This window comes from Phyllobates terribilis, unplaced genomic scaffold (assembly GCF_046119375.1).
Source record: "Phyllobates terribilis strain yellow unplaced genomic scaffold, ASM4611937v1 Scaffold_5__5_contigs__length_657084704, whole genome shotgun sequence".
Lineage (NCBI taxonomy): Eukaryota > Metazoa > Chordata > Amphibia > Anura > Dendrobatidae > Phyllobates > Phyllobates terribilis.
This window is the reverse complement of record NW_027362765.1, coordinates 11,352,475-11,377,140: the sequence shown is the minus strand read 5'-3', so window position 1 is coordinate 11,377,140 and position 24,666 is coordinate 11,352,475. Positions and strand designations below refer to the sequence as shown.

General features: G+C 43.2%; 1 pseudogene; it reads right to left on the bottom strand.

Annotated features, from left to right (window-relative positions):
- Positions 1-24,666, bottom strand: part of LOC141270591 (uncharacterized) — a 169,088-nt pseudogene that overhangs the window by 85,070 nt on the left and 59,352 nt on the right.

The window sequence follows — 24,666 nt, the reverse complement described above, 5'->3', positions numbered from 1 at the left end:
TACAGTCTAGATCACGTGAAGTCATTATCGGTCTTTACTCCTCTTTGGTCAGACCTCATCTGGAATACTGTGTACAGTTTTGGGCACCACATTTTAAAAAAGACATAGACAAACTGGAGCAAGTTCAGAGAAGAGCGACCAGAATGGTGACTGGTCTGCAAACCATGTCCTATGAGGAACGGTTGCAGGATTTGGGAATGTTTAGCTTGCAAAAAAGAAGACTGAGAGGAGACTTAATAGCTGTCTACAAATATGTCAAGGGCTGTCACATTGTAGAAGGATCATCTTTATTCTCATTTGCACAAGGAAAGACTAGAAGCAATGGGATGAAACTAAATGGGAGGAGACACAGATTAGATATTAGAAAAAACTTTTTGACAGTTAGGGTGATTAATGAGTGGAACAGGCTGCCACGAGAGGTGGTGAGTTCCCCTTCAATGGACGTCTTCAAACAGAGGCTGGACAGACATCTGTCTGAGATGATCTAGTGAATCCTGCTTTGAGCAGGGGGTTGGACCAGATGACCCAGGAGGTCCCTTCCAACTCTACCATTCTATGATTCTATGATTCTATGGAACACAACTGTAGGTATAACAGCAGTTGGGTAGGTGAATCTTCCCTGGTGGCAAGGAAATCTTAGTGCCACCAGTAAACACCTAAATTGTTTTGCCCTTAAAGGAAACAAATGGGTGCCCAGAAACAAGTCCTCCTTGACTAATTTAGGCTTCATACCAACTGAAGGTCTACAAATCAGTTTTAATGCTACTCCTTGTACGGCAGATGCTTTTAAACCGTCATTGCTGGAAAGATGCATTCATAATCACTCATGGGTACATGCAAATCTGTTTATAAAAGGTACCAATGACACATGTTATAAAATATCTGGTAACATCCCTTGCAATGAATCTTCTGAATTTAAGCCTAGTGATCCAACTTGTGGCAATCCGGATATTGGATATTGTAGCCCCTTGGGACAAATGCCTTCATGGTGTATGTTATCAAATAACACAGTTTTTATCGATTTAGTACATAAATTAGTATTACAGCACTCTGCTTTATGGGATCTGCCATCAGCCACATATTGGGTCTGTGAGAATAATGCGTATAAATGGCTCCCAGTCGGAGTAGGGGGGACTTGTACGTTGGCCCGGCTAACTCCAGCCACTTATCTTATTCCCCATAGTAAAGTAGATATGAGAGCCATCCCTCTTCATACCATCTATAAATGTGCCAAGGACAACATGCCACGCCCATCAGGAAGACCTCATTTAGTACAAATGAGTATACCCAATAAGAAAGCCAGTACAGCCTTCCTCTACCCTATTGTAACACAAATGTGGGACAAATTAGTGGAAGTCACTGACTACTTAGATGAGCAGATTTGGAGTGTGTTGGAAGTAATTAATACTACTGTTGCGGTGCATAATCAACTCAACAGCAGCTCAAGGAGAGATGTGTCAGGTTATAGGCCCAGCCTGTTGTCACTATATTGACCCCGACTCTACCATACGGTTAAAGACTAAAATGGAAGACATTAGGAAACTCAGGGAAGAATATAACAAACATAACAAATTGACCAATGACAGTTGGTGGTCTGATACTTTCTCCTTTTTAAATCCTGCTAATTGGTTTAAAGGAATTGGTGGATGGATTGTTGGAATATTACAAGGAGTGTTGCATATTGCAGCTTACATCTTGTTAATATATGTCTTACTAAAACTAGTCTTTTATTGTATCCCATTTTGCATGAGGAAAACCTGCCAGTCAGCAGAGAGCAAGGAGGACGCTGTTAACCGACATCCAGTGCTACTATACACGGACCTCCCAGATGTAACCAGCATTGAGGATCTGGACGGCAAGGGAATGATGACCTTTACCCGCATGCCCCGACCAACCTCACGTCTGAAGATCAGAGCTTTATGATTATTTCAATGGACAAGGGGGGGGGTGGACATGCCGCGACGGCCTCAATTGGTAACAAGGGCACTAATTGAGTGAAGACCAATGTCCCTCAGGCTCAAAGCATGACCCTGGAATAGCACCTCTAATGTTGATAATAACATAATTTTTAGGGGGGAAAATGTAAAGGACATATTGATATTCATGCTATAGCAACTCCATTTTGTCTGCTTGTTTCAAAATCATGTTATTATCACTCCTTGCATAACATACATTCTTTCTATCTTTTCTCTCGCCTCATCTTTCCCACACTAACTTTTCTCACAAGAACATTTTGTATTTTGTCAGACACTCCGCTCCTGTTATCTAACTAGTTTAGGCCAGGATTGACCTTGTAAAATTCCATCATGCTTCGAACTAATATGACCATATATGTGTTTCCGTAATAATTGTACTAACATTGGTCAGCCTGTAGTACTGTAGTATGGCTGCAAAGTTGATTGGCTATTGATATGCTCAAAACAATATAAAATGCTAAGCAAAATGAACGGGATCAGAGATTCTTTGAATCCTCCCAATACAGAACATTGTTTCCGTTTGGTTTTCTGTGGATTGCAATCAACATATCAACATAATAATTTGACACTCACTTGGTCAACCGTGAAGGGTTATTGCCCTCCCTCAACAAATCCATGAAACCAGGGCTCGAGCCATGGCCACACATCTCCTGCAGACGTGAATAAATGTATATTACAGCCATCAGCCACGCACAGCTTAGAGATATATCATGGCACAGGTGTAATGTTTTTTGTTTAGTTTATCACAATCTGGTTTGAAGTTAGTCGGTTTTAAAAGAAATTGAAAAGTCAGGATTAAGAGTATATCTGCTGTTATTGTACAGAAATTCACACTTGGCCCTCACTGCACATTTAATGTTGTCGATCATAAAAGTGAAGTTTGGCCAGAAAGACTGGACCTAGTCTTGTAGGGACCATATGAGGACATTCAGCAGCACAGAAGGGAGAGAAGGTAGATTCATCCAATAAGATATCAGGGTTCTAGGAAGCCAACACCATCATTACCCTCCGCTTTCTCTTACAGGCCCATCATAATATTTTTTTCTCACTTGTCAGCACATTCTATGTACGCTGTCATTTTACTTTGTAGTTTACAGATCTGGGCAGGTAATGGTCAGCATCTCCTAATCCCAGAGGGTAGGTGGATCCTCCAGGTTGTAAGTTCTATGGAAAAGGTCTTTCAATGTTCAAAGCAATTCAAACAGTTTTGGGTGGAAGAGAATGTTGTGGTCTAGAGGCAAAATGATGATCACACGATTGTGATACGGCTGGACTACACCAGCGATAAAGCAGCCAGAGTCGGTGACTTCTCTGCATTTAGTGATTACTACTCACCTGGGTAGTCATATGTAGGAATCTCCTCTTTACACCGCTCATCACCCCTCACATATGTCTCTGTAGTATTAATATGGGTCAGATCTTCACCCTGAAAGAAATATTATAAAAGTCACAGACAGATGGAGAGGTCCCATCTATGATCAGCTCTAATCCTGCCATCTCCACCGTTCTCATTACACAAGTATAAAATATATAATACCGGTGGATAAAACAAGACTGAATACAAGACCTTCACAGCCGTCTACACATCATAGGGGAGATCTCATGACACCTTCTCTCCATCTACCTGATGATCCTGAGGAACATTGGGATCTTCTTGTTTACAGTCCTGTGGAAGAAGAGGACGGGGACATCTCTCTGGTGTTGTCCTCTCACTGGATAGATCTGGAGGAAACACATACAGGGACTGAATTCATTCTTTACATACAGATAATTATAGGCTGTGTGTATTTAGTTCTGTCTAGTACCTGGTGATGTGAGGGGCTGGGGAACCTCCATCATGACGTCCTTGTACAGATCTTTGTGTCCCTCTAAATACTCCCACTCCTCCATGGAGAAATATACGGCGACATCCTGACACCTTATAGGAACCTGACACATACAATGATACCATCATCCCCCTGATCCCTTCATAGCGTTACTGTATAATGTCCCAGAATTCCCAGCAGTGTCACCTCTCCAGTCAGCAGCTCAATCATCTTGTAGGTGAGTTCTAGGATCTTCTGGTCATTGATGTCCTCATGTATCAGGGGGTGAGGTGGAGGCCCTGTGATTGGGCTCAGGGATCTTCCCCATCCCTCAGACACAGGGTCCTGACAGCGCTCACTAGAGGTCTTCTTCACTACTGTGTAATCCTGGTTATGGAGAGACACATTAATAAATCTCACTCTAGACATTTCCAGAGTCCTCACCTCTCCAGTTCTGTCCATCTGTTATTCCCATAGATAAGAATGATGTAATGTGACGTCATCAGAATCTCTCACCTCTCCAGTAAGACGGAAGAGGATCTCTAGGGTGAGGTGTAATATTTTCTCAGCCATCTTGTCTCTGTCCATATCCATCTTTGAAGCGTAATTCAGGAAAATTCTCTTATATATATTCACTAAGAGGATCCGATATTGTAGAGACCTGAATGAGAAGATGATGAGCCGATGTAACATCATAAAAATCCTGTGTAGTACAATTACTGGGAATAATAAGGGGAACATATGAGGAGATTATTGTACAGTATTTAGATTCCTTTACATCTACTAATAAAACCAACAGTGGTGTGAAAAAGTGTTCGCCCCTTTTCTGATTTCTTATTCTTTCACACTTAAATGTTTCAGATCACAAAAGAAATTTAAATATTAGACAAAGATAATACAAGTAAACACAAAATGCAGTTTTTAAATGAAGGTCTTTATTATTAAGGGAAAAAGAAATCCAAACCTACAGAGCCCTGTGTGAAAAACTGATTGCCCCCCCTCCCAACTCCCCATTAAAACATAAATTAACTGTGGTTTATCACATCTTTGGGAAGCGGAGTTCAATTTCGCTAGCCATATAGAGGCCTGATTACTGCCACACCTGTTCTCAATCAAGGAATCACTTAAATAGAACCTGCCTGAAAAAGTGAAGTAGACTAAAAGATCCTCAAAAGCTAGCCATCATGCTGCGATCCAAAGAAATTCAGGAACAAATGAGAAACAAAGTAATTGAGATCTGTCGGTCTGGAAAAGGTTATAAAGCCATTTCTAAAGCTTTGACACGCCAGCGAACCACAGTGAGAGCCATTATTAACAAATAGCAAAAAACATGGAACAGTGGTGAATGTTCCCAGTAGTGGCCGGCCGATCAAAATTACCCCAAGAGTGCAGCGACGACTCATCCAAGAGCTCACAAAAGACCCCACAACAACATCCAAAGAACTGCAGACCTCACTTGCCTCAGTTAAGGTCAATGTTCATGACTCCACCATAAGAAAGAGACTGGGCAAAAATGGCAACTCCCAGAACTGGAAGTTGACCCGACATCAACGATGTCCCAGTCTCAATGATTGACTGGGCTGTGGGCGAAGTTTCATCACTTCATAGCCCTGCATCTCGCGGGCTTGCGGCACTCTGTTAATGAAAGCAGTGAAGAGAGAGCGCACACGATGCTGGGCTGTGACATGTGGTGAAACGCCGCCCACAACCCAGTCAATCAATTCCGGAACTTGACATGAAGTCACCAGACATCAGAGGCAACTGCAGCCGGGGGTCACATGATGGTGCTAAGAGGACAACGATAGCGCCGCTCACAGGCACATTTGGAAACACAAGGTATTTGAAGAAAGCCTTATTTCCTAGGTTTAAATCCATCTGCCAACTACACATTGCAGTGGATAACCTCTTTAATGTGACCATCTCTTAATGTTTTGATACACATGTCCAACTGTTCAATGTTTCAGTACTGTAAGATGGCCGACGGACATGTGTGACGTGCAGAAGTAGTGCTGTTGCTTTAAAAGCATTCATCAACTATTAGAAGTAACACAAGCACAGGAGACAGGAAGTGTTGTGCTCCATAAGCATCCAGCAACTAGAGGGGTTAACACAGTCACAGGAGAAGGGGAGTGTTTTAGCAGGGCCCCAGGGGGATTGTGGGGAAGTTGTTTACTGTCTGTCCAGAGCCGAAGAGAAAGGTGGCTTATGATCAGTATCTCACAGAAGGCAAGAAAACAGAATTCAGGTCAGGAGGGAAGCTAAACACAGGTCAGATAGACTCCCTGAGCTAACAGTGTGGAGTATTGTCGACCAGGAAGATAAGGACTGGAAGGAATCCTGTCATAGGGATCGTCTCCCTCATCAACCCCCCCCCCCCCATCTCCATGGAGGATAAAGAATGCTGTGTACAATTGAGTCCTTGTGAAGGAAAAGCCTGTGGTTGTGTATGCATTTAAACTGTGCTGTACTGTGCTACAGGATAATAGACTGTGTACTGCTGTGCTGCAAAGAAGATTGTACTGTTATTGCTGGAGCCTGTTGCTCAAAGAGACATGTACATTGCATTGGCCATGCCTCATTAAATGTTACTGTTCTACCGATTATGAGGACTCTGTCAAATGTGTCTGGTCAGCAATTGAATCTGTCCTGTGCCTCAGAGAAGCTGCAGCCTATGGTCGCCCGGAATAACTGTTCCCCCAGAATTCCAACGAATTCATGTAATCGGTCTCGCCCCTATCTGAGCTTAGGTGGCGTGCATGTAACACAGGTGCTTGAGGGGAGATATATATCATCGAGGTTGGTCGCTTCAGTGATGTAAGCCTTGGAAAGCAGACTCAAGGACAGATAGTGCTGAGGGTTAATAGGGCGTATCAGGGCCGAGTTTACGAGCAGTCAAAGAGTGGGGCTCACATAGTCCCAGCTGGGGGTGTGGTATGGCAGATAAAATGAAGACCAAGTGTCTCATTCAGTGTCTGTGACTGGAACTGTGGAAACCTCCAGGCTGTCTGCTAAAGGACACTGACCTGAGTAGGCGAACCCACAGCACTGTCTGAACTATTTACTTTCTGTTTTTCACTGTGCCGGAAAAGGGCGTCTTTTTGTTAGCTTATGCTGAGTGGTTTATGAAGTTCTAATAAACTAGCCTGGACATTTTAATGAAACCGGTGCCTTGCTCAACCGCAGCTGAGTGAGTAGAAACCCTACAGAACTTTTTGCACAACTTGCTGTTCTCTAACAAGGAGCTTAATCGCAAAATTCACAACAAGTGTTTGATCCATGAATCGCCCAAAATATTTAGGCGTTAGAATTGAAGCAGGATGTTTTCAGATGAAAGTAGTCACTGAGCTTTCAGTGTCACAGAGTGTCATCATCAGCAGGTTGCAATAGAGATACAGAGAGAGTGGAAAAGTCACAGAAAGGCAGAGAAGTGGACGTCCTTTGGCCACACCCCACACTGATGACTGCTTCATTGTGAACAATGCCTTTCGGAACTGGATGATGAACGCCACACAACTGCAGGCACATTTAAGGGAGGTGACAGACACCCAAGCGTCATGTCAGACCATTTGAAACAGTTTACATCAGTGTGGTCTGCTAGGGTACCTGACCACACCACCAGGCACAGGCGTCATCGACTTGCATGGGCCAGGTAACATCTATGCTGGATGAGGGAACAGTGGCCTTCAGTGCTGTTCACTGGTTAAAATCGATTCACGCTGAGCAGAAATGATGGCTGTCAACGATGTTGGAGACATCAAAGAGAGTGCTATGCATCAGCGACTGTTGTCGCCAGTGAGGGTTTTGTTACAGTGTGGGCAGGTGTGTCTAGTCAATACAGAACTGCCCTACCAAACCAAACTGCCAAAGAATGGGTGGAAAAGATCTATAAATGCCCTAGCGTTTCCCTCTCTATCTTCTGCACACCTACCTAATGCGGAGGTTGGCATCCTGTCCTGCGCAGTGGCGCCCCCACTCATCGGCGGCGGTCCCTGACTATATGTCCCTATTACACCTCTATTTCAAAGAAAGGAGTTAAGGACATTTGCTTATTCAGGCCATTCGGGTGTACCGTTCTGAGGTTGAAAATCCAACGGGTCTCCCTCTGTAAAATCGACCTATCCCAGTTACCTCCTTTCACAGGATCTTCCTTACATCCCCGTGATGCAGTAGGTTGATGTGATTAGCGACCAGTGTGTCTCTTTTATTCCATATATCTCGTATATGTTTCCCCACCTGCCTACGAAATTGTCTTCTTGTTTTTTCAACGTACTCCACCACACACTCACATGTGCCCTTATAGATGATGCCCTTAGTGCGACAATTTATGAAGTGCCGAATGGAGTACCTGATACCAGTAACATTGCTTCTGAATATTGATTGACTGGATCGATTCACACATCTTACATCTTACCCCACATGTGAAACACCCTTTGATTCCTCTATCCAACCAAGTTGGGGTGGTTCTCAGCTGATACTGGCTACGCACTAGCCTATCCCTCAAAGATTTACCTTTTCGGTATGTGATTTGTGGGTAAGGTGTGATCTCCATGTCTGTGTCCATCTTTAATACTCCTTTGGAGGATTGATCTAATCTCCTCCTCTCTATTGCAATATCTCATGACGAATCGTGTACTTTCACTTTGATCAGGTTTTTTAAGGCCTCGTTGTATGCCTCCCTCAAGGCTCTTTCGGGGTAACCTCTGTCTTTAAACCTTATCTTGAGGTCATCTGCCTGCTTCTTGAAGGACCGCAAGTTAGAGCAATACTGGTGCATTCTTAAGTATTGTCTCTTGGGGATTTCCCTCCTGAGGGGCGCCGGCTGGTTGCTCTCCCACCTCAGAAGGGAACTCTTTCGGGGTGACCTCTGTCTTTAAACCTTATCTTGAGGTCATCTGCCTGCTTCTTGAAGGACCGCAAGTTAGAGCAATACTGGTGCATTCTTAAGTATTGTCTCTTGGGGATTTCCCTCCTGAGGGGCGCCGGATGGTTGCTCTCCCACCTCAGGAGGGAATTTGTGGCCGTTTCTTTCCTATGGGTCTTAGTGATAATTTCACCCTTGGAATTGATCTCAATTTTAATGTCCAAAAAGGCCAGGCTAGATGGATTCATCTCATACATAAAATGTAACCCAATATTGTTGACATTGAGTTTCTTGACAAAATCCTTGAACGTCTCTGCAGTGCCCTTCTAGATGACAAAGATATCATCAATGTAGCGGAGTCACATGATAATACTCTCCTCAAGGCACTGCAAAGTGTCACCAAAAACAGTAGTTTCCTCCCACTAGCCCAGGAGCAGGTTGGCATACGATGGTGCACACGGGCTGCCTATCGCGGTGCCCCTGAGCTGGTGGAAGTACTCCTTATTGAATAAAAATACATTTTTGGTCAGGCAGAATTCCAGTGCTTTCATCACGGACTGGTTATGTCTCTCGTACTGTCACCCCCTGGTACTCAAATACCGCATCCAGAACGATCTGATCTATAAAACTGTCACACTAGTTAACCCCTTCAGTGAAAAGTGTAAAAAATAAAAAACGTGGCAAAAAACTATGGTTTTTCATGAAGCCGCCAAAAAAGTGAAATAAAACACCATCAAAAAGTCAAATTTAAATTAAAATTGTATCACAAAAGACATCATCTTGTCACGCAAAAAGCAAGCTGTAATACAGCTCCGTCAGCAGAGAAGAAAAAAAATTAGCTGTCAAAATATAGCGATGCAAAAACGATTAATTTTCTATAAAATTGTTATTATTGTGTAAAAGCGCCAAAACATAAAAATGATATAATTGTAGTATCGCTGTAATCATACTGAACAGAAGAATAAAGCTGCCTTTTAGCACACGCGGAATGAGATAAAAAAATCCAAACAATTGCTTGTTTTTGTTCATTCTGCCTCCCAAAAATCGGAATAGAAAGCGATCAAAAAATGTTATGTGCCCGAAAATGGTACCAATAAAAACATCAACTCGTCCCGCAAAAAGCAAGCCCTTAAATGACTCTGTCAGCAGAGATAATGAAAAATTATAGCTCTAAAAAAAAAAAGGATCTTTTAGTGTGTGACAGCAGCCAAACATAAAAAACAATATAAATCTGGTATCGCTGTAATCGCACCGACCCATAGAATAAAGTCGTCTAATCATTTATACCACATGAGGAACGGCATAAAAAATAAATAAAAACAATTCTTCACCTGCTGTTGATTTGTTCATTCTTCCTCCCAAAGATCGCAATAAGGCTTGGCGCACATTTATCCTGCGCTCTACGCTGAGCGCTTACATCAGGGTTTCCGTGTAGATCTCTGAAATATGTGATTCAGATGGAAAACCCAATGGAAGATTCCCTATAATTAGGCAGATTAAGACACTGTGGACTCAAGTCTGTCCTATGATTTGGCAGTGTCCATATTTTTAAGCGTGCATAAAAGCGCAATAGACCAAAGTTTTGTGTACTTCTGAAAAAAAAGACAACGCTAAACAGAGACGAGATGGAGTCCACAGTAACTCTGCTGCCTCATAGTGAATGGGTTTTATCTGAATCATGTCACTCAGAGATTTACAGTGGGGGGAAATAATTATTTGATAAATTGCTGTTTTTGTAAGTTTTCCCACTGACAAAGACATGAACAGTCTATAATTTTAAGGGTAGGTTACTTTTAACATTGAGAGATAGAATATGCAAAAAATAAAATCAAGAAAATCTCATTGTATACATTAGATAATTTTTTTGTATTTTGCAGTGAGAAAAAAGTATTTGATCCCCTACAAACCATTATGAGTTCTGGCTCCTACAGACCAGTTAGACGCTCCTAATCAACTTGTTACCTGCATTAAAGACAGCTGTCTTATATAGTCACCTGAAAAAGACTACTATCCACAGACTTAATTAATCAGCCAGACTCGAACCTCTACAAAATGGGCAAGACCAAAGAACTTTCTAAGGATGTCAGGGACAAGATTATAGACCTGCACAAAGCTGGAATGGGCTACAAAACCATAAGTAAGACGCTGGGTGAGAACGAGACAACTGTTGGTGCAATAGTAAGACAATGGAAGAAATACAAAATGACTGTCAATCAACATCGATCTGGGGCACCATGCAAAATCTCACCTCGTGGGGTATCCTTGATCATGAGGAAGGTGAGAGATCAGGCTATAACTACACGGGCTGGAACTTGTTAATGATCTCAAGGCACCTGGGACTACAGTCACCAAGAAAACCATTCATAACAGATTACACCTTAAAGGTTTAAAATCCTGCAGTGCCCTCAAGTCCCCCTGCTCAGCAAGGTACATGTGCAGGCTTGTCTGAATTTTGTCAATGAACACCTGGATGATTCTGTGAGTTATTGTGATAAGGTGCTATGGTCAGATGAGACAAAAATTTAGCTCTTTGGCATTAGCTCAACTCGCCATGTTTGGAGGAAGAAGAAGAATGAGTACAACCCTAAGAACATCGTCCCAACCGTGAAGCATGGTGGGGGAAACATTATAGTTTGAGGGTGCTTTTCTGCAAAGGGGACAAGATGACTTCACCTTACTGAAAGGAAGATAGATGGGTTCATGCCCCATAGAAAACTTATGGAGGGAGTTGAAGCTCTGAGTTGCCAAGCGACAGCCTCAAAATCTTAATGATTTAGAGATGACCTACAAAGAGGAGTGGACCAAAATTCTTCCTGACATGTGCGCAAACCTTATCATCAACTACAAACAACATCTGACTGCTGTGCTTGCCAACAAGGGTTTTGCCACCAAGTATTAAGTGTTGTTTGCCAGAGGGATCAAATACTTATTTCTCAGTGCCAAATGCAAAAAAATATCTAATTTATACAATGTGATTTTCTTGATTGTTTTGGATATTCCATTTCTCAATGTTAAAATTAACCTACCCTTAAAATTATAGACTGTTCATGTCTTTGTCAGTGGGCAAACTTGCAAAAACAGCAAGGGATCAAATAATTATTTCCCCCACTGTAGATGGAAACCCCAATGTAAGTGCTCAGTGTAGAGCGCAGGATAAATTTGATCGAAAATGTTATGTAAAATGTTTTCAAAAAATGCTTCAATTCAATCTACAAAAAATGCAAGTCCCCGCTCAGGTGCGTCTTTTGTCAATGGAAATATATGGGTCTTCCACGTTACTGGTAGTACAAAGGCTCTGCAAAAGCCTGTGCTAAACAATTCTAGATGGCTCTGTAGGGGTTATTAATATACCTGAATACATTGTGTACCTCTTGTTACCCTATCACAGCACTAGTTGTATTTTGTCGACTTGGATTTAGTCTCTACCAACCATATATGTGGTGGCGGCTCTACAGGTGGAGGTTAATCGCCTCCAAGATTTCTTCCGAATATCCCTCATCCTATGAAATTCTGTGCCTCAACACGTCCGATTATCCACCACACTTTTATCCTTCAGATGGAACCTGAAAATACATCTCTTTAAACAAGCCTTGCTTGCTGCCACCTCAACACCAGAGCAACTGCAACCCCCCAACCTACTGTCTCCTTCCCCATCATCCAGTAAAATGTAAGCCCACAAGGGCAGGGTCCTCTTCCCTCTGTACCAGTCTATCATTGTTAGTTTGTTTACTGTAAGTGATATCTGTATTTTGTATGTAACCCCTCCTTATGTACAGCACCATGGAATCAATGGAGCTATATAAATAATAATAATAATTTTGTATTTGTATAGCATAACCTTAGCAACTAACCGTAGTGGATTTTGAATGAGACCAAATATCTTTATTTCTGGAGTCTTCATAAGATTCCATATGGTCCCACTCGGGGGAGACATTAAAAAATGAACTGACACTACTAACAGATATGTGGTGCTCATACACGCACTATGCACTTTATATTTATATGTATGAAGTAATCATATAGTTAGTGTTTATTAGATATTTCTCCATATGGATCTATATATGTATTTTCACATCTGGCATAAACTATAAGTAAAACTTTTTTACCTGTTACTTGTTCAGTTGCAGTAGATTTCCCTTTTTTAATTCTGGTTGTGTTTTTAATTGTTGTCTTTTTAATATATGTTCAATAACATAATTATTATAGTTTGTTGTATGGGAGTTGTTAGTCTTCGGCTTATTATAGCATTATGTGAAGCACCTGTGTGTTCCAGGTGCTCACCACAAAACTAGATAAATTCCTTGAGGTGTCTATCTTCAAAAATGGTGTCCCTTGTGGGGGGTTGCCACTGTATAGGCACATCAGGGGCTCTGGAAACCCGACATGGGGTACGCTCTCGATTCCAGACATTTTTGCATACAAAAAGTTAAGTGGACTCCTTCCCTTCCTAGCCCTGCTGTAGACCCAAACAGTAGTTTTCCAACCACATATGGGATATCGGCTTACTCAGGAAAAATTGCGCAACAAATTGTATGATGCACTTTCTCCTGTTACCCTTTTGAAAATGCAAAATTTGGGGGTAAAGTAACATTTTTGTGGGAAAAAGTAACATTTTAATTTTTTCCCTTTGCCATTGCTTTAATTCTTCACACACTGGTCAGAATTGAAAAAAGTGACCTGTAAGGAAGGTGAAACAGACTCTGGGGTGAAAGGGTTAATAAGACTTACAAGTGGAACCGGTCCAGAAAGCAGAAGATCCAGCAAGTATCTGCCACATATTGCTGCAAATCCCCCGAATGTCATCACTAGTATCTACATTACTGTGCTGGAGCTAGGAGAGGAATAATGGCGTTGTGTGAGGACTTCTCTGGGCTTCTGTCCTTCGTCTGAATGGATCTAATGTGGACGGGAACCAGCTAAGCCGCATTCTGTCCACAGCTGTTACCTCACTGTTCACACCACACAGAGACCCCAAAAGAGTCTCCGTGCTGAAGGGGTTAATGCCCCCCTGCGCCCAGTAATGGGGAATTTCCACATACCTCCACCTGCAGAGCCGCCACCACATATATGGCTGTTCTGTGCGCACAGGACCTGTGATGAGGTCACAGGAGGGGAGGAGTCAGGGGTCACATGATCAGGGGCCTCAGTGAATGCACAGTGTGAACAGTGCGGCTCCTGTACAGTGATATCCGGAGTGAAAACGCTACATGGAGACGTCTCCGCAGTCAGTGACATTTCCGGCATTATTTGCCCCTCACTACTGGCACAATTACCCCGCGCCACCTTTTCTACAGTTTTATGTGTGGATGTAACGTGGGATTTTCCTGCTCGGAGACAAATAGACGACACATGAGGTGATTATCACCAGTTACCGGACGTCTATTATATGGCAGCATATGATTGTGCTATCCACTTCATACCAGGAGCTAAAAGGCCGAAATATCGTATGTTTAACCCTTTCCAGGGAGGGCGGCCTTGATAGACTATATTCAGAAGAGTCCGGCTGAGGGCAGAGACAGATGGCCGTACTTCTCCTGCGAGGATCGCCTCGAACCTCATACTGGCCGACACCTCTCCTGACCTGAGCTTGACAGCTGCAAAGAAATCCATCATGCTGTCATGTTCAGGTCAGGAGAGGTGCGGGCCAGTCCATTCAGTGCGATGCAATCCTCTCACGAGTTATACGGCAGTGTGTCTCTGCCCTAAGGGTCATATACGGCCATCCACCTCTCCAGTTGCAGTGGGAGTTTTTACTTGTTAAAAAAAGGATGGAGAGTTGCATCCGTGCTTGAATTTTAGAGAGATTAATAAAATCACGGTTCACAATCCCTATCCTTTGCCCTTTATACCGGACCTGTTTAAGCAATTATCTGGAGCTAAATGGTTTTCCAAACTTGACTTGAGAGGGGCATATAACCTTATACACATACATCAGGGTGACGAATGGAAGACCGCATTCATTACGCCTCAGTGTCATTTAAAAAATTTGGTGATGCCATTTGGGTTAACCAATGCACCTTCAGTCTTTTAAAATATCATAATATTTTTTGCTCACTAGTGGGTAGACTTGTGGTGATTTACCTGTATGACATATTGATTTATTCACATGCTCTGGAGGAGCATCACAAGCATGTCAGAGAGTTTCTTCAGGCTCTACGTGACAACCATTTATTTGCTAAATTGGAGAAATGTCAATTTGAGGTCCAGCAGCTAAGGTGACTGTCTTGACCGATCATAAGAACCTGTTGTATGTTGACGGTGCTAAGTCCTTAAACACCAGACAGGCTTGGTGGGCCTTGTATTTTTTGCCCAGTTTGATTTTGCTGTTACTTATCTCCCTGGCTCTACGAATGTCAACACGAAATTCAAGTCAAGATTCTTAGTGAAGGGATGGGGAAGATCTCAGGCAGCGCATTCAGGATGCTCAGGATAGTGCGCAGGAAGGTTTACCTATAAATAAGCTTTATGTACTGCCCTCTTTAGTCATAGATCTTCTTAATGAAGTACATGATTCCTTTTTCGCTGGCCATGTGGGTTCTTCTGCCTCTTCAAGATCCCTTTCTGGGTCTTTTTAGTGGCAGAATGCTCTTAAGGATATTGAAGAGTATGTCTGAAAATGCAAAGTCTGAAAGTCTGTGCCAGGGCTAAAGCCTTTAGTTATCTCTTCCCTAACGATGTTCCATTACAAACCTGGACCCACTTGTCTATGGACTTTGTCACTGATTTGCTTAACTGGTGGTATTACTGTCATGTAGGTGGTGGTAGACCGTTTTAGCAAAATCGTTCTTTTGGTCCCACTTCAAAACATGCAAACTGCTAGGATCTTAGCAACTTTGTTAATTTCTCAAATCGTTAAATTTCATGGTGTTCCCACAAACATAATTTTCGATTGAGGAGTTCAATTTATGGCTAGTTTTTAGCTTAGTTTTTGCTCCAGATTGGGTATCAATCTGTTTTTTCTCTTAGTGTATCATCCCGAGACTAACAGTCAAGCAGAAAAGGATGAACCAGGAAATAGAGCAGTATTAGGGATGTTTTGTCTCCTCTAATCAGAAAGACTGGGTGGAATTTCTGTCCCATACCAAGTGTGCTCTAAATAACCATTCCTCTAAGACTACCGGGACCTTGCTTTTTTTTTAGCTGCTGTAGTTTGTAGTGTTTGGGAATTTTTCAGGATTACAATCCTCCATGTCAGAGGAGGAGAGATTTTGTCCCCAATTAATTAAGGTCTGGAGGGAGGTCAAAAGGGATCTTTTGGTAGCTAGTGACCAGGCCAAAAGTGGTACTAACCGCAGAGGTAGGAAGGCTTCTATCTTTAGGAAGGGAGATTTTGTGTGGTTGTCTTCAAAATATCTGCACTTAAAGATCACATTTAGAAAGCTTGTGCCTAAATTTGTAGGTCCTTATAAAATTATAAAAATTTTAAATCCTTTAAGTTAAGTTGCAACTTCCTATTGCCTGGAAAATCATAATTCTTTCTATTCTTCTCTTTTAAAAAAAAAAATGATGGGGACTCAAGACATAATTGAGGTGGATTTGGAAGGGTATCAGTAGTATGAGGTAGGGCGAGTGCTTTGTTCCAGGTGGGTCAGGTGCCGTCTGCATTATCTCGTTAAGTGTAAAGAATATGGTCCTTAAGATAGCTCCTAAGTTAATTGGGGGATCTTCATGTGATCAGATAGACAGATTATTGGGTGGGGCTGGGGAAAATCCAGCAGTCATGGTACACATGGGTACCAATGACAAAGTTAGAGGGAGGTGGAGGGTCTTTGAAAATGATTACAGGGAATTAGGAGAGAAGCTGAAGTATAGGGCCTCCAAGGAAGTGTCTTCAGAAATACTGCAGATTCCACTATCATCACTAGAAAGTTAACTGGATCTTAAAGAGTTAAATAAGTGGTAGGAAGAAAGGGTTTGGATTCATGGAGAACTAGGCCAGCTTCTCTGTCAGCTACAGGCGCTACGATAGGGACAGGCTGCACCTTAACGGAGAGGGTGCAGCTGGGCTGCGGGAAAAAATGGTCAGATGGATGAAGGAGCTTTTAAACTAGGATCTGGGGGGAGGGAGGGTACTTGTGCAAATAAGGGGATACAGTAGACAGAGAGACAGTAGGGGTCAATGAGGATTTATGGGGGCTAGGACATTCAAGGAAATTAAGTAGGCGAGTAGGAGTAATAAATGTCTGCTGGCAAATGCAATAAGACTTGCAAACAAAATGAATGAATTAGAGGCTCTTATGTCAGCCACAGATTACAATGTGGTGGGCATTAGGGAAACCTGGCTAGAAAGCCATGACTGGGTGACAAACAGAGGGTTACACTACACTTAAAAAGTTAGGAAAGAAACAAAAGATAGAGGGATGGGTATTTTCGTTAAATCCAATTTATAACCTGTGCTCAACTACGACAATGTAGAGCCAGTATGGGTAAATCTACATGGAAATGGCAATAATGGAAAGCTGCTAATTTGCGATTGCTGCAAGCCTCCTAATATAGCTGACCACGTAGAGGATGAAATGCTGCAACACATTTAAAAGGCAACAAAAACAAGTCATGGCCATAGTGTTGGCTCCCTTTAAATTGTTCCAGAAAATTATTACAATTACACATGTTTTGTTATACACGTTTATTTCCTTTGTGTGTATTGGAACAACACAATAAAAAAAAGAGAAAAAAAGGCAAATTGAACATAATTTCACACAAAACCACCAAAAATGCGCCGGACAAAATTGTTGGCACCTTGTCAAAATTGTGGGGTGTGGGTAAACAACTTTATTTCAAGCATGTGAAGCTCGTTCAAACTCAATTGTGGCAACATGAAAATCACACCTGAAACAAGATAAAGGGAGAAGTTGATTCAATCTTTGCATTGTGTGCATGTGTGTGCCACACTAAGTATGGAGAACGAAAGAGAAGAAGAGAACTGTTTGAGGACTTGAGAACCAAAATTGTTGTAACCTTGAAATTGTTGATATTTTTCAAGTCCATCTCCAGAGATCTGGATGTTCCTTTGTCCATGGTGCGCAACATAATCAACACATTTACAACCCATGGAACTATAGCTAATCTCTCTGGATGTGGACAGAAGAGAGAAACTGACGAAAGGTTACAACGCAGGATAGTCCAGATGGTGGATAAGCAGCCCCCCTAAAGTTCCAAAGAAAATTAAAAGCCGTCTTGCATGCTCAGGGTGCATCAGTGCCAGTGTGAACTATCAGTCAACATTTGAATTAAATGAAACGCTATGGCAGAAGACCCAGGAGGACCTCACTGCTGACACAGAGGCATAAAGAAGCTACACTGCAGTTTGCCAAAATGTACATGAATAAGCCAAAATCCTTCTGGGGAAGCGTCTTGTGGACAGATGAGACCAATATAGAGTTTTTGGTAAAGCACATCATTCTACTGTTTAAACAAAATGAAGCCTACAAAGAAAAGAACAGAACACAGTAACTACAGTCAAATATGGTGGAGGTTCAAAGATGTTTTTGAGTTCTTTTGCTGCCTCTGGCACTGGGTGCCTTGACTGTGTGCAAGGCATCCTGAAATCTGAAGATTAAGAAAGGATTTTGTGTGGCAATGTAGTGCCTAGTGTCAAAAAGCTGGGTTTATGTTCTAGGTAATGAGTCTTCCAGAATGACAATGACCCCAAACATACATCAAGAAGCACCCAGAAATGGATGGAAACAAAGTGCTGTAGAGTTGTGAAGTGACCAGCAATGAGTCCGGATCTAAATCCCATTGAACACCTGTGGAGAGATCTTAAAATTGCTGTTTGGAAAAAAATATTAAAATTTGAGAGTCCTCAGTGGTTGATACCTTTGGTTAACTGAAAAGATGGTAACAAATTACAAGTTTTCGAGACTACTCAGATCTCTTCAGTAGACATAGTATAACACAAAATCTGAAGAGTCACATATTTATACACAACAGGGCACAGGAATAATGCAATAGATAAGACAAGTGGCGTGAAGCAGAACTATTAGTATGCGAGAGGGAGAAGCAGTTGTGGCCATGAATATTGGAACAGTTCATTGATAAGGAGTATGGAAGTTTTATTGCCCTGTGATTGAGGTCTGGTCCATGATTGTGATGCCCCCAAACGGTCTGAGGAGCACATTCCTTAGTTGATGTAGAAAGACATAAATCCATGCGACACATTCATTCCTGCTCTGTGAGTGTGTCAAAGATTGTCATAAGTTTGTAATTCCACATTTTTCTGTCTGAGATTTGAAGTTACCTTTTAATACAAGTAATTTCATGTCCATGATGCTGTGATCAGGGATAAAAAAATGTTAGGCCACAGGTAGATCTAATCTTTTTTCTTTTATTGTGTGGCGATAACAATTCATCCTTGTTCTAAGTTTTTGCCTTGTCTCCCCTACATACAGACCCCCAAGCTAGACATTTATTACATATAATTAAAGTACACTACATTAGATGTGATGCAGCTGAAAGTACTTGGGATCTTGTGGTTGTCTCCTGATTTGAGTTGGGAATCTTTATCTTGTCTGTTCATTATAAATGGACAGATTTTAAATTTTTTTCTGGTTGCAGGGAAAAGTTCCTGTAGCTATTGGTGAGGACATGGAGCTTATGACAATGATGCTTTTTAGTTTTGGGGGCGGCCTAAAACACAGAAGTGGGGGATCTGGAAATATAGATTGTAAGCGGGCATCTTTTTGTAATAATGGTTGTAATTTCCATGTAGCTCTACTTAGCACCTCCAGAATTGGATTTTAGGGGACTATTAGAGGCACCAGATTGCTTTCTTGTTTAGTTTTGTAATGTAGGAGATGATTCCTTGATATGCTGGTGGCTCTTGCAATCTGGTTTTCAATTCTTCTTGTATGGTATCCCTCATTCAAAAAAGTCCTTCTGAGGCCACCAAGGTGTTGTCTCTGTCCATAGGGTTGGAACATATCCGATTGTATCTTGTCACGGGGTCCTTCTCCAACATCACACAATCAACAGAGCAAGAGAAGATTGAACAATTCCAAGACCTTTATTATAGGCAATACTGAAAGGTCCATATACAATCCACCACACAGAGGATAAAAATAGTCCAGAAACATGAATGCAGTCCGGTAATGGTACTAACACCCAGGGAGATGAGAGTCTAACAATCCAGCAGACAGAGGATAAAATAGTCCATATGTTTCTCCATATATATTCCTTCCAGAAGTATTTCCAAAGTCATCCAGGCTTCTCCCATTCTCTCTGACATGCTGTCGTCACATCCTCGTACCATACAGAATCCCACCAGTGTCTCTCCTGGCTGTGATATTTAAAAGTCCCTTCTCCTCATTCAAAGGTCAGGGGGGCGGGGTCACATTGCTGGTATTTCCATTGCATTGCAAAATCAACAAGCTAGCCTGGTTCAATATGTCATTAGCATATTAGCAAACAGCATTATTCACTGACCCTGGGCAAAGATAACAGTATAATAAGCTGTGGGAGCTGATATCAGATGATAATTAACAGCTATTCATCAATTAACAAATATCAACTCATCCTACAAGAGAAGTCAACATTAGAGGGACACAGAGCAACAAAAGAAAACTATGAAAATCAGTCAAATATATGACGCGCCCCCTGGGCCTGTGCTGCTGCTGCTGTGCAGGGGGAATACCCGGAGCCGGATCGCTGGGGGTTGTAGTCTCCGTGTGGCGGTGACCCGGTCCGTGCCCAGGGTGGTCAAACCAATGGCAGTCTATTTGTATGGTAATAAGTGTCCGACTACGCCACCCGTGGATTGCGGTCAGTGGGGACCGCCGCTGCACTGCAGACCGCTGAGGCTGATGTTGTTTGTGCAGCTGAGTATGGGATGACTCCCCACGGGAGGAGTATTGCCTCAGGGCAGCTAGTGTGGATAATGATGGGAGTGATGGTGCGAGTGTCCCAGTACTGATGGTGCTGGTGCGGCGATGAAACACATAGACTTGTGGTGCAGTTTCCAAAGCTTTACTCACTGTTGTTGTTCAGATCACTTCGGCCAGCAGTGACCGCCCGAGCCGTGCTGCGTCCACCAGGTGAGGGACTCGGTCAACTCCCAGGCAATTCCAGAGTGCGGTTCAGAGCTCCCCTCTCTTCCTTTCTACTGGCCGTCCTCACCAGTGACCCACCTTTGTCCAGCTTCCTCGGGCCTTCTGTTGGTGAAACCTCTCTCCGGTTTCCCTGACCCTATGCGGTATGCCTTTCTGGTGGATGTAGTGAGGGGTCGCACCAAGATGTGGTGACAACCTCCGGTTTTGGCTGAGGATTAGTCGCCTCCACCAATTCGGGTTCCGGTACCCTGCTCTGCCAACCCTTCACCCAGTATCTCCTCTGGGAATATGGGGTTCCTTCTGCCTTCGTGTCTCTGGGCCTTTCTCTGTGTTCCTCGCCTCCTTTCTCCTCTGTTTCAGTTCTTTCTTACTCTCCTTGCTGTTCCTTCTCTTCTCTCCCTCTCTGCTGTCTCAGGCCTCTTCTCCAGGCCTGGCTCTGGAGCTGGGCCCAGACTGAGCCACAGCTCCCTGTCAGCCCTCTCTAGCTGAGCTCCTCTCTTCTCCTCCTCTCTGAACTGAACCCTGATCTAAGATGGTGCCCACCTTAAATACCTCCCTCTATGTGTGAGCCCAGGTGACAAGCAACCAATGGGCTCCTACCTATGCCCAGAAACCCACCCCTATCTGCTCCTACACCACTGGGTTTTCCTCCCCCTCCCCACTCCAGCCAGGAACAGAAGCTGTCGTGCCTGCACTCTGTCTAGTGGGAGCACCGTTGGTCTGTTCCTCGGAAATGGGGTGTGTGTGGTGCATGCAGCCTACTGAGCCCCGGTCCACACTCCATCCTTACCCGGGAGTGGAATATCACACCTCTGGTTCGAGGTGCAATACCCCTGTAGCAGCCGAGTCCTCGGGGTGCTACATATACACAAAATGATACCCACATACCATATCACACCATCACATATCTAATGGCTTGGCTGTAGACAATAGAGCTTTATTATGTGTTTTGGATGGAAACTGACCCATGTAGAGGGTCAGGGACATCTCTATTTCATTGTTCAATAGCTTGAAGGTGTCTAAAAAGTTAATTTCAGTACAGGAGTGAATAGTTGCGTGATGAGTTGATGGTGGGATGAAATTTATTAAAGTGTTGTGAGGGGTCTGCTCTGTGGTAGGCGCTAGTTCACACAGGGATGCAGTGCGCAGGTTCAAACAAACTGGTGGGTTATTAAATGTCCATAAACCAGGCAGGAAACAAAACATAACAGCCTATTTCAGGTTCCAAAAAGGTATAACAGAACAAAACACAAAATAACTAGTCCATACAGAACGGCCTCAGTCGTTTAAATGCAGATGCCATTCTCTGCCTTCAGCAGACTCTGAGCAGCACATGCAAGCCTGCTCACCTTGCACAACACACATACACAGACTGAGACAGGCGCAACTGTCTTAAATCAGGCCTTCCAAGACCTGGACTGGAGGTAAGTGAGCAGCTGTTCCCCCCCAGCTCTTTCAGCTGCCCGTAAAACACGGCCCTATAATCCGAGCCCATTAAATACCTCTCAGCACTATGTGTCCTGCAGCCTACTTTTCCGAGTCCTACATTATTATTATTATTTATTATTATAGCTCTATTTATTCCATGGCGCTTTACATGTGAAAAAGGGGTATACATACATGAACTATTGCAAAGATCTTTAACAAAACGTGACGACTGGTACAGGAGCAATGAGGACCCTGCCCGCGAGGGCTCACAATCTACAAGGGATATCAACAAAAAGCAAGTGACAAACATCCAAATAGTTATATGAATGTGTGTTAAAACTTCATGTTTATTAGAATTCCTTTAAAATCATGCTGTTAAAATTATAAATCCAGGGGATATCTACAAGGGATAGTTCAGCATACAGTAAGTGAGGGTAGAGCTGGTCGTGCACCAGTATGGTGGAGCAATGGTTACTGCAGATTGTAGGCTTGTCGGAAGAGGTGAGTCTTCAGGTCCCTTTTGAAGGTTTCCATGGAAGGTGAGAGTCTGATATGTTGGGGTAGAGAATTCCAGAGTAGGGGGGATGCACGGGAGAAATCTTGTATGCGATTGTGGGAAGAGGAGATAAGAGGGGAGTAGAGAAGGGGATGTTGTGAGGATCGGAGGTTGCGTGCGGGTATGTACCAGGAGACTAGGTAAGAGATATAAGGAGACAGGTTGTGGGTGGCTTTGTAGGCCAGGGTTAGGGTTTTGAACTGGATTCTCTGGGCAATGGGGAGCCAGTGAAGGGATTGACAGAGGGGAGAGGCCGGGGAATAGCGTGGGGACAGGTGGATTAGTCGGGCAGCGAGCTTGAGGGACTAGGGAGAGTGGGCAGCCATTGACGTTGATAGATAGGTCAGGTGGGGGGATGAATGAGATGGCGAAAAGACCATGAATTCTGTTTTATCCATGTTAAGTTTTAGAAATCTGTCAGAGAAGAAGGATGAGATGGCGGACAGACATTGTGGGATTTTGGTTAGTAGGGAGGAGATATCGGGTCCAGAGAGGTAGATCTGTGTGTCGTCAGCATACAGGTGGTACTGAAAGCCATGAGACTCTATGAGTTGTCCTAGCCAATGGTGTAGATGGAGAAGAGCAGGGGTCTTAGGACTGAACCTTGGGGGACATCGACAGATAGGGGGTGAGATGAGGAGGTGGTGTTTTAGTGGGAGACACTGAATATCCTGTCTGTTATGTATGAGGAGATCCAAGATACAGCCAAGTCTTTGATGCCAAGAGATGAGAGAATCTGTAGTAAGAGGGTATGGTCCACTGTGTCGAAGGCAGATGACAGGTCTAGGAGGAGGAGGACAGAGTAGTGTCGCTTGGATTTGGCGGTTAGTTGGTTGTTGGTGACTTTAGTCAGGGCAGTCTCAGTAGAATGGTGCGGTCGAAAGCCAGATTGGAGGCGGTCAAAGAGAGAGCAGGAGGAGAGGTGGGAAGACAGTTCAGAATGGATGTGTTGTTCCAGTAGTTTTGAGACGTAAGGGAGAAGTGATATGGGGCAATAAGTAGTCAAAGAGGATGGGTCAAGGGAGGGCTTTTTGAGGATGCGTGTGATCGAGGCATGTTTGAAGCATGAGGGGAAGATACCAGTTGTTAGTGACAGGTTGAAAAGGTGGGTAAGGGTTGGGATGAAGACTGTGGTAAGGTTGGGGATGAGATGGGATGGGATTGGGTCAAGTTCACAGGTGGTGAGGTGTGATTTGGAGAGTAAAGAGGAAAATTCGTCTTCCGTACATCACCAAGGCTTGGCACCTTGAGGACACATACCTCCCGTCCACGACATGTCCAGCTGCAACCTTACATATCCCCCCCCCTCTGCCCACCTCTGGCACCTTCTGCCACCATACAAAGACCCTTGATAGAGTATCATCATTCTCATGTTTTTTCCCAGGCCTATGCTCCACCTGGAAACTAAAAATAAATAAAAAGGGAGCGCAAATAGCGCTGTTACCAGATTAAGTTGTGAGAAAACAGAAATTTCTCACCTTTCTGGGTTGTGAAATGCATAACACATGTGGTATGTATAATGGAGGGCTGCAGGCAGCACTGAATCCACAGAGGGATATACAACAGAAAGCCAGAAAGGATAGTAGTGGTGCCAAATAAATCTGCGCTCCTCCACACATGGATAAGGAATCAAAGGTTCAATTAAAGTCCAAAATAAATAAACCCTTAAATAAAAGATGGACTTTAATTGAACCTTTGATTCTTTCTCCATGTGTGGAGGAGTGCGGATTTAATTGGCACGACTCCTATCCTTTCTGGCTACCTGGAAACTAAAATCTTGTAGGGCTAGGAACCACCTAGTTACTCGGGCATTGTTTCCCTTCTTTTCTCGCATCCACCTTAGTGGGGATGGTCCGACACTAACCTGAACCTTCTACCTAACAGGTAATACCTCAGAGAGTCTAAAGCCCACTTGATGGCTAAACATTCTTTTTCTGCTATGGAGTAGTTCTTCTCACACATGGACAGTTTCCGACTGAGGTACATTATTGGG